The sequence below is a fragment of the Myotis brandtii genome, unplaced genomic scaffold (assembly GCF_000412655.1).
Source record: "Myotis brandtii unplaced genomic scaffold, ASM41265v1 scaffold1257, whole genome shotgun sequence".
Taxonomy (NCBI): domain Eukaryota; kingdom Metazoa; phylum Chordata; class Mammalia; order Chiroptera; family Vespertilionidae; genus Myotis; species Myotis brandtii.
The window spans coordinates 44,682-53,842 of record NW_005354414.1 but is presented as its reverse complement, the minus strand read 5'-3'; the positions used below and the strand labels follow the sequence as shown (position 1 = coordinate 53,842).

The 9,161-nt window shown below is 39.9% G+C and overlaps 1 pseudogene; it reads right to left on the bottom strand.

Annotated features, from left to right (window-relative positions):
* Nucleotides 1–4,600: 4,600 nt before the first annotated feature.
* LOC102246700 overlaps nucleotides 4,601–9,161 on the bottom strand; it is a 20,353-nt pseudogene continuing 15,792 nt past the window's right edge.

The following is a 9,161-nucleotide window of genomic DNA, read 5'->3' as shown; positions in this document are numbered from 1 at the left end:
TGCAGGCCAACACTCTATCCACTGAGCCAAACCAGCTAGGGCTGAAGCAGAATTTTTGGACTGGACAGGATATCCCAGAGTTGAATAATGAATCCACAGACAGAAGGTGGTATAGCCACGGTGGACATTTATTAAAGAACAAGTACAGACTCCCAGGAGGGGATGGGGAAGAGTCCCACTGAGTTCCTTTCTCTACAGCTTATAAAGGTTGTAGATCTTTGTGCCTTGATATCCCCTCTGATTGGTCACTATTCCCTTGGACTGGTTACTATAGTAACTCCTGAGCTCAAAGGTCCAACCTCAGATGGGACCTGTGAGGTTCCCCCCCCCCATCCCCCCTTCCTTGTTTTCCTATTCCCTTTGGGGTTTCTTCTTCTCCTTTGGGATGAAGGGCTTCTTTCTCTTTATTTTGTAAATATGGACCTTTTGCTGTTTCCAGCTCCCTCATTCTATGGAAATATACCTTCTGCTGCTCTGCAGCCCTGTGTTTCTTCCATAGTCCCCTTAATTTCTAAAATTTCCTAAAACCTGTCTTTTTCACCCCTAAAAATTCCTGTTTCAATATGTAAATAATGTGAAATTTTATCTAACTTTCTAGACACTTTCAGTCTAGCTATAGTGACATACTCAGTATTGTTTACTCAGTAGTAAAAGCGATTTCTTTCTTTTTACATTGCTATGGAGAGGAATTTCTTTTTTTTTTTTAATATATTTTATTGATTTTTTACAGAGAGGAAGGGAGAGAGATAGAGAGTTAGAAACATCGATGAGAGAGGAACATCGATCAGCTGCCTCTTGCACATCCCCATGGAACTGGAGAGCATTATGCTAAGTGAAATAAGCCAGTCAGAGAAAGAGAAATACCACATGATCTCACTCATTTGTGGAATATAGAGAACAACATAGACTGATGAACAGGGATAGATCCAAAGACAGAGAAACAGTGATCAGACTATTAATCCCCAGAGGGAAAGTAGGGGAAGGAGGGGGCAAGGGGAAGAGATCAACCAAAGGACTTGTATGCACGCATATAAGCCAAACCAATGGACATGGACAACAGGGGGATGAGAGCATGAGTCGGTGTGTGGGAGGGGAGAATGGGGGTTTAATGGGGGGGATGAGGACACATTTGTAATACCTTAACTAATAAAGAATTTAAAATAAAATTATGCAAGAAAAAAAAAAGAACAAGTACAGACTAACAGGAGGGGATGGGGAAGAGTTACACTGAGTTCCTTTCCCTACAGCTTATAAAGGCTGTAGATCTTTGTGCCTTGATATCCCCTCTGATTGGTCACTATTTTAGACTGGTTACTATAGTAACTCCTGAGCTCAAAGGTCCAACCTCAGATGGGACCTGTGAGGTTTTTCTCCCCCATCTCCCCTTCCTTGTTTTTCTATTCCCTTTGTGGTTTCTTCCACTACTTCTGGATGAAGGGCTTCTTTCCCTTTATTTTGTAAATATTGGACCTTTTGCAGTTTCCAGCTCCCTCATTCTATGGAAATATACCTTCTGCTGCTCTGCAGCCCTGTGTTTCTTCCATGGTCCCCTTAATTTCTAAAATTTCCTAAAACCTGTCTTTTTCACCCCTAAAATTTCGTTTCAATCTGTAAATAATGTGAAATTTTATCTAACTTTCTAGACACTTTCAGTCTAGCTATAGGGACATACTCAGTATTGTTTACTCAGTGGTAAAAGAGACTTCTTTCTTTTTTACATTGCTATGGAGAGGAATTTCTTTGTTGATGAGACTTTTAATTCACCATTAACATGAAAACATGAATTTTCTGCCTATACTCTAAACACCTTTGCAGATGAACAAAGCTACTGTCTATAGATAGATTTGGACATGTTTCTTGAGAATAATTTAATGTGTGATAGGCATAAAATTGGTCTATTTATGTGAACAACAAACAGATCAGAGTCTTGAACATTATGTACTCTGATATTAACAGCATTTCTAATTCATTGATGTCATTGTATTTATTTTCTACTTTTCTGTGTATTGTGAACCTCTTTAATGATTGTGACACACGGAGAGTGGCCACTAGGATTCATCTCTCTCCTCTCCTCTCCCCTACCTCCTCTCTTTTTCTCTCTCTCCATCATATGATAAGGTGATGCTATGGACTCCAGCATTCCAGACCTAGGATCAAATCCTGCTTATCCTACTTCCTAGATGTGTGACCTTGGGTAGTGTTATGGGTTGAATTGTATACCCTCCCAAACTCATATGCTGACATCCTTAACCCCCAATATCTCAGAATATGATCTTTTTTGGAGATAGCATCTTTACAGAGATAATCACATTAAAACAAGGTCAGTAGGGTGGACCCAAATCCAATACTACTGGTGTCCTTATAAGTGGAAATTTGGAATAGAAAAATAAATACATTAAGTAAAGTAGCTTATCTTTTAAAACACAAAAGTTATTTATCAGGAAACATTTTCTGTTACATATTGTGTATTGTCATTTATTGTTCATTCATTATTTTAGACAAGTATTTAGTAATCAATGATGACATATAAAGTCTCTCATATATTAATGTGCCAATGTGCACAGATGAGTTATTATATTAAGGTATAACAGATGGGAAAGGAGGCTTGAAATAAGAAATTTTACTAGTTTCCTTGGTGTGGACAGAAAGCAAGGGCAATTGATAAAGTTGCAATGTCCACTAAAAGTGTTTTATCCTGGAGAGCAAATAAGGAGACAAGGCTCAGGAGAATAGAAGTTTGGAGCCAGAGAAAATTATTTTATCCAGGATGTAGTTAAATTTAAAATAATGCAGGACAAACACTGTGCTGTGTATGTTTGCATGCTGACTCTAGTTGCATCATCAGCTGTGGGCATCATATTCAATGAGAAATTGATCTTCATAGCAAAAGCATAATTTTGTTTCAACAGAAGCACCTTAAAGGCACAGAAGAGCTGTGGTGCAAATAAGAATACAAAATACTGCCTCTTTCTTTACTATTTTAAATGTCATAACTGCACTTTGAGTCAAAGGTGGTGACCTCATTGCTGGGTAATTGTCATGGGAGAGAAGCTTGAAGAACCCAGAGCACATGGAGGGTCCCATTCCTCAGAGAGAGCAGGGCAGCAAGTTCAGACGGTTGTGCATATACTTTCTGCCTCATTAAGTCCATACTTCACTAGTTCCTAAAACTGTGTCCTTTATTTTGAGAATGTAGAGAGCAGTGAATATAGTAAGAAAATGTTAGTTGAGGCACTGTTGGATGGCAGCTCATAGAATCATCTCTATTTTTTGAACACCTGGTGTGTATGTGGTAGGAGCCAAATATACAATGATGAAGATGATCAAGTAGATGAGCTCACGAGGTAGTAACAGAGACAGTGCCCTGCTGGACGGTCACTGGTTCTGGCTCTACAAATGTGTGCGGACGGCTCCCATGGCCCAACGGCAGCCTTCCAAAGTAGAGCTGCAGGTGCTGGCCATTGTAAGCACAGCAAAACATGGAAACAGGAGGCCAGCGACAGTGTCTGCTCTGGGGAGGAATCATGCATGTTAGGGGTCAGCCTCTGTGGTCCAGGTACACCCTTGTACGCTGGCCAGAATTTAGTTTTGACGTAGTAAGGTAAGGAATCAAGTTTTTTTTAATACAGGCACTGATGACACCAAACTGATCTAGGATGAAACCCATTAGCTAAAAAGGACCCCTATAAATGGCAAGTTTCAATATTATTGATTATGGCCACTGATTTGGCTAATGCATTTAAAAATCAATATGCTGACAATTTCAAGCACGCAAATGATTCTTGAATAGAAACAAACATTAGCTGGATTTTCCTTAAAGAATTTCTATGATATGATGGCAACAGCACTTGTATTTTAATTTAATGTTGGTCCCTATCATGCCAGAGGGGATGACATCCCTTAATAAGGCTTCTCTCCTTTATTACCATGACCTACAGAGTAACTAAGCATGTTTTAGTTGCACAGCAACGCTTATGTTCCGCTGTCTAATGTCTGCTTGGCCAAGTAATTGCAAGACTAAATTATACAGCCCTGAACAAAGGAGAAACAGGAGCACGAAAACAGTATTGCACTAGATTGTTGTTCTTGTCAAATTTACTCTGTAAAATGCCTTTTCTCTCTTTGACCAAAAAATGCTCAGATGCTTTTACTTTTCAAAGGCCATGATGTGAATTTTGGAACAAAATACCTGTAATATCCAAAAAGATTGCATCTCTGCGTTTCTCCTGGTATCTGTGGGGCCTCAATAAAACACTTTATTTATTTTATTTTATTTTATTTTATTTTATTTATTTTTATTGCTTAAAGCATTACAAAGGGTATTACATATGTGTCCTTTTTTCCCCCGCCCTTGACAATACCCCGGCTTTAATATGAATAAATCATCTTCTAACTTGTTTTTCATTTCTTTAAATTAATTAATTCAATCAAAAGTGAGCTTGTTTTTTTTGTTTTGTTTTGTACATCAGTCCCTGGTATTTTTTGGTAATCACTCTTTATTTTTAAACTTTTCTTGGGCAAGACTACCACAGTACTCATACTAATAAAATGGGCCACAGTGTTATGCTATTTTAACATAAGGAGCCTTTTATAATATCTTTGCTAAACATTCTCAGCCTATCTGAAAAAGAAAATTGGCCTATTTTCTTCATTGGACAAGGGAGTGCTCGAGTAGTGTACTGGCTGCCATAAAAAAAGAGCTCTATAAATATTGAAGGCCAATGTTTTCAGTTTCTTGAATCTCTTTTTTAGTTGATTTATCTCTTTCCTCATCTTCTCAGATTCCTTTTCAAATCTCTCAATAAGTAGTTCTTCTTGAATCTGTAGAAGAGGAGAGAATTCCCTTTTGAAAATCCCAATTAGCAGCACTTTGTATTTAACAACTGTAACAGCTAAGCACATGTTCTATTTTTCTACTAACTTAGATGCTCTTTGATACATTTGACCAAAAATTTCCAAATATTTGGACCTCGTAGTGGGAGTATCCATGCTTTATGCCTTTCTAAGGTCCCTCAGGGTGACTTCACGGGAGGGTGGGGAGGAGCTGGATTGTTCAGCCCTAAGGATGCTCTTTGGGAAGGTTGGAGGTTCAATTCAAATTATTTCTCGATTCTACTGATGTAGGATGACTACACACATGTAACACATAATGGAAATTTCTGAGTCTGTATACAACACTGGTTATCAACTCCAGGTTGGGACAAAGCATGCATTTTACTCTGGGTGCATAGAATACCAGATGGATCTACATGAAGTCTCTTTGATGGTTGTAGCAAACATCCTAAGGACTACAGGACTAAGGTCCTATTCACTTGGGGGCACGATGAGCCAGTTCAGGCATCTGCAGCATGTCATTTGCACCTTGCAGACTCTAACGCCACAGAAGGTGCTGAGTCCTAGACTTAGGGCTTTAGAATGACCCAATTAATTTGCCATTTCACTGACTCTTATGCCTTTGGTTTTCCTCCAGGGTTTATGACTTCAGTTAAATGTTTTGTCCTCTCCTTCACGAGGACCCAGGTTATTGATTGTCCTCTGTCCACTGCCCAGACTGCACCCGGACTTACCTTCTGCTTGTGCTCCAGCATTCTTTCCTGCTCCTTCAGGTGGCTTTCGCTTTGTCTCCTAATCTTCTCCTTCAGTTGGACTAGGTGTTCCTGGAAGCTTTTATCTTGAGCATACATTTTTTCCTGCTGTTCCTTTTGTTTCTGTCTTAGCAGCTCCTGTTCCTTCTCAGCTTCCCAATTCTTGGCATGCTCAGCTGTTCCCCAAGGGTTTTACAGAGGAAAGAAAATAATTTATGCTCAGCTGTGCCCTCCTGAGCTCAGAGACTAAAGGGACTTTAAAATGATAAGGAGAATGTGATGGAAAGGCAGTAATTGGCTGATTGAGCTACCAGAACACCCAGGGTTAGCTTCAGTTCATTTGATTTGTTTAACAGGACAGGAAGCGCCTTGTTTCAGGAGGGTTTTGCTCTCACACCTGTTGCAGGAACCTCCCCTCCCCTCTGTGATCAGAGCCCTGTCCTGTACCTGCTAGAGCCTTCTCCCCAGCAGTGAGGGCTATGTCTGCCTGCAGGATGGATTCCTTTGTTTCAGCCTGTGACTGTACAAAGTTCTGGAATACCTCATGTGCCTGAAAAAAAAAGAGGAGGAGCAAGGAGTCTTGTTCAATAAAACTACAAACTTGACCCTGTAAATTCTTCATTATTCTTAGGATCCCACAGTGGTTCCCTTTCTTCCACAGTCACAATAAAAAACCCAGCCCTGGCCCATGTGGTTCAGTTGTTTGGAGCTTTGGCCCTTACTCCAAATGGTTGTGGGATTGATTCCCAGTCAGGACACATACCCAGGTTGTGGGTTCTATTCCCAGTTCGTGCATGTGTGGGAGGCAACCAACTGATGTCTCTCTCTCTCTTAAATTAAAAAAAAAAACCATTAAAAAAATCAAACCTCTTTAGTTAGAATAAAACCCTCAATAGCAACCTCTTTCCTATCTCTTCAGCTTCCTATCCTAATATGGCAGCCACCATCACCCCAGGTTACAGACATCCAGGCTTATGTACAGTTCTACACTCATCCTGCATTGTTTGCAATCTCTGCACATTTTTTTTCTTCTGACTGGATGCTCAGCTGCCCTTTCTTTACTCAGGTAGCATGTATTGATACTTCAACTTGTAGCTTCTCCCTCCTCTTCCAGGAAGCTTTGCTAAACTTCCTTCTGAGATTTGAATGGCTGCCAGGTACACAGACCTGCTCTACCAGCTCTACCACTTGCTGTCTGCCTGCTTGTAGGTAATTTGTTAGCTTCTCAGTGCATCTCATTCCTTAAGTGTATAATGGAGATGATATTATTCTAATAAATTGATAATCCAAACACAGCACCTAAGATGATACGTGTAGTAGAAAGTGAGTGCTCAATATATGTTAGGCATCACTATCATTATCATCATCATCATCAGCAGCAGCATCACTATCAGTGTATACTTGTATGATGACAATATCCCATCATATCCAATTGAATATTTATATGTCCCTTTTCAGTAAGGTCATAAGCTTTTTGAGAATGTTGTTTCTTTAAGTATATATCTTCTATACTTATCACAAAACTATTACACTGTTTATTAAATAAAACAAATGTTCTATTTCATCTAGACTTTGGATAATAATAAATCCCATATTTAGGAAGAAATATTTCTGGTTTATGTAAAAGCCTCTAACTTATTATGGATAGAAAAGAGAAAAATGTAGGTCTTGCCATGCTTTGCTTTTTTCCCATAAATGGTGCGGTGTGGTTTTAGATTTTAAAAAAGCATCCACAAGACCCTCTGACCCCAATACACTATCCTTCTCCCAAAAAATTAAAAATTAATAAAATATTAATTGAAATGTATCTGCATTACATGAAAAATCTCCTAATTGCTTCTAGCATAATTTATTAAATTGTGCTAAAATTTACAAGGGTTCAATTAAAAATATCTTGATTCTAAATGATATAATAGAAAATATATAATAGTGCAGTTATAAGCACTTATCTGAAAATAAAAATTTAAAGAAGTGAATTTAAAGAAGGGATTAGCCAAAGAAAATATATGCACAACCCATGGACACAGACAACAGTATGGTGATGGCCAGAGAGAAGTGGGGGGCAAGAGCTGGGTAGAGGGGGCAAAAGGGGGGAAATAGGGACATCCTATATAATAATAATAAAAGGATAATATGCACATTGACTGAACAGCAGAATGACCAGTTGCTATGATGAGCACTGGCCACCAGGGGGCAGACACTCAATGCAGGAGCTGCCCCCTAGTGGTCAGTGCACTTCCATATGGGGAGTGCCACTCAGCCAGACGCTGGCTCATGGCTGGCCAGCGCAGTGGTGGTGGCAGGAGCCTCTCCCACCTCTGTGGCAGCACTAAGAATCTTCAACTAATGGTTTAGACCTGATCCCTTGGGGGCCTAAGCCTTTAGTCAGACATCCCCTGAAGGCTCCCTGGCTGCCAGAAGGATTTCTGACTGCAAGCTTAGGCCTGATCCTCCGGGGAGTGGGCCTAAGTCGACAGGTGGACATCCCCCAAGGGGTCCTGGACTGTGAATGGGCGCAGGCCGGGCTGAGGGACCTCTCTCCCTCTCCCACCGGAGTGCACAAATTTTTGTGCACAGGGCCTCTAGTTATGGATATAAAAGACAAAAATGTAGGTCTTGCCATGCTTTGCTCTTTCTCCATAAATGATGTAGTGTGGTCTTAGATTTTTTAAAAAGCATCCACAAAGACCCTCTGACCCCAATACCCTATCCTTCTCCCCTCTTTTTATATCTCACCTTCACTCCTTTCCTGGGCACCATGTTATAGGACTGTTCAAGCTTGTCCATTGCTTCTAAGTAGGGCTTGTATCCATCAGGCACAGAGAAAGTTCCTCTTGAAATATTTTCCATCAAAAGCTCTGAAAGCTGCTTAAGCTGAGCCTGGCAATATTTGCCAGATACCTCTTCATTCTGCAGCAAGAAATACTCCTTCTTCATGGCTATGGTTTCCTGGCATTGAAATGTGGAGAAACCCAAAGGAGAGAAGTTGTTAGAAAGGAAGGTCCAACTGTGATCCCCTTGGAAGAAGCTGTCTTACTTGCGGTCAAGATGGTGAAGTAGGTAACTACAGTGCTCATCTCCTCCAGGACCATATTAAATTTACAACTAAATTATAGAACAGTGATGGTGAACCTATGACATGCATGTCTGAGGTGACACGCGAACTCATTTTATGGGTTGATTTTTCTTTGTTAAATGGCATTTAAATATATAAAACAAATATCAAAAATATACATCTTTGTTTTACTATGGTTGCAAATATCAAAAAATTTCTATATGTGACATGGCACCAGAGTTAAGTTAGAGTTTTTCAAAATGCTGACATGCTGAGCTCAAAAGGTTCGCCATCACTGTTATAAAACAACCATCAAGAACCATCTGTAGACTAGCTGAAAAGAAGTTCTGTAATGAAAAATATAAAGAGACACCACAATAGAGAGAAACCAAGATGGCGGCATAGGTAAACACCGGAAATTGCTGCCTCGCACAACCACTTCAAAAATACAACTAAAAGACAAAACAGACATCATCCAGAACCACAGGAAGGCTGGCTGAGTGGAAATTCTACAACTAGAA